The following is a 1,934-nucleotide window of genomic DNA, read 5'->3' on the forward strand; positions in this document are numbered from 1 at the left end:
TAATTTCCTTAATTAGAGGAGTAATTGAGATACATGTATCATCACTCGCAAGATACATGTATCATTACTCGCGAGATACATGTATCCATCGGTTTAAAAAGTCAAGATACACCATTTATTACTTTGAATTAAAGGAGTGTAACTTATTTCCCTAATTAAATGATTAATTGATGAATAATTAACAACTCAAACGGATTTACAAAATCCTTGCGTATCAACTCTCACAAGTTTTCCTGAAATAACAAAATCATAAACCATGGTAATTCTATAATTATAAACTTCATCTTCTTCATCAATTCCTTCATTTGTATCTTAAAGTTTCGGCTTGAATGTTCACAGATGAAGACCCTGCAATGAAAAAAAAACATAATTTGTAAAAGTTTATAAAATAAGACCCTGCAATGAAAAATGACCTATGTTGTAAAAGTTTATAAAATCAAACTTTATAGCAATATAAATTTTTATCTCAAATACATTAACATGATGTAAACCAAGATACATGACAATAATGAAAAAATGTAGAAATTTTGTTGAAGTTGAGGTATGTTATAGATGGTGGTGTCGAGGTCCACTTTATTGCATTGAGGAATTTGTAGATTAGAGCTTACCTCTGTATTGTGAATTCAATGAAGAGAACATCTGCAATGCGGCACACCTTTTTTTATGGAACAAGAAGCACACTAAACAATTTGATTTCAAATTTAATGAGAAAATAAGGAGTTTAAATAAAGAAATTTAAATTTTAAGATAATTATTCAATATCATATTTTAAGGGATTTGTGTATCTAAATAAAATCATTGAAAATATATGGTATAAATATTAAAAGTGGTATTATGTGTAATTTTCTTAAACTGGAGATAAAGTAAGTATATATGATGAGAAAATGGCCAAATTCCCCCTCAATCTATAACCAAATTCTCAACTACACACTTATATTTTATGGGAGTCCTATTACCCCCTTGGACTAATTTAAAGCGAAATATATACCACCCTAAAACTAGAGAACCACATTCGAAGAATGTGGTGTGCACACGCGCTACAACTGTCAAATATCATTTATTTTTTTAAAAAGTAAATGTTGTTCTTCTTCTGCATTGCCAACATCATCTTTACTCTTCTCTTCTCCATATTGTTGAGACATGTTTTTAATTCTTTTCACTGTAAACTCCCCTAAACCTTATCTTCCTCCACCCCATTTCTCCTTAGTCACCCCACCCCCAACCCCCACCCGTCACTCAACCCAGGGCTCGTTTCGCTCCACATAGTTGAGCGCGTCAACACGCTAATAAAGTCATTTTTATTTATTTTTTTAATTAAAAAAACTCAACCCAACGGTTATTTTCCCTTTCTCTTCATATAACCCACCCACCCGACCCTAATGAACAAAAACCCTAAATTTTCACCCAAAAATCTGAATCAAGAACCCTAAATTCAAACATAGTTCAAAATTCCTTCTTTTGAATCAAAGGTAACTCTTTTTCATTATTATTCATTCATCTCTTTTCCATTTTGATTCATTTCTCTCTTTTTCCATTTTGATTTGCTCTATCTATTTCGTATTTTGAATTTTTAGTTGTTTGATTCGCGATAATTCTTATTAAGGTGCTACAATGGCTCGAATAAGCTTGACTAGGCTCTGTTTACAAGAGGAAGATCATGAATTGGAAGAGGTGCGATGCAAACACGGATTGTTTTGCCTTTGCTGACCTCTTGGACCCCGAGAAATCCTAGTAGAAGATATTGGGGTTGTCCTTACTATGGGGTAAGTTAATCTTTTTTAAGAGTTGAATAATTCGTTTTGTTGTTTCAAGAGCCATAGAATGATTCGTTTTGTTTTTTAAGAATGCTAGATCATGCGATTTTTGGCTTTGGAAAGATGATTATATTGATCCAAGATCCAAATTTGTGATTCCCAAGTTGTTGGCAAGAATTG

The sequence above is a fragment of the Solanum tuberosum genome, unplaced genomic scaffold (assembly GCF_000226075.1).
Source record: "Solanum tuberosum cultivar DM 1-3 516 R44 unplaced genomic scaffold, SolTub_3.0 scf00373, whole genome shotgun sequence".
Taxonomy (NCBI): domain Eukaryota; kingdom Viridiplantae; phylum Streptophyta; class Magnoliopsida; order Solanales; family Solanaceae; genus Solanum; species Solanum tuberosum.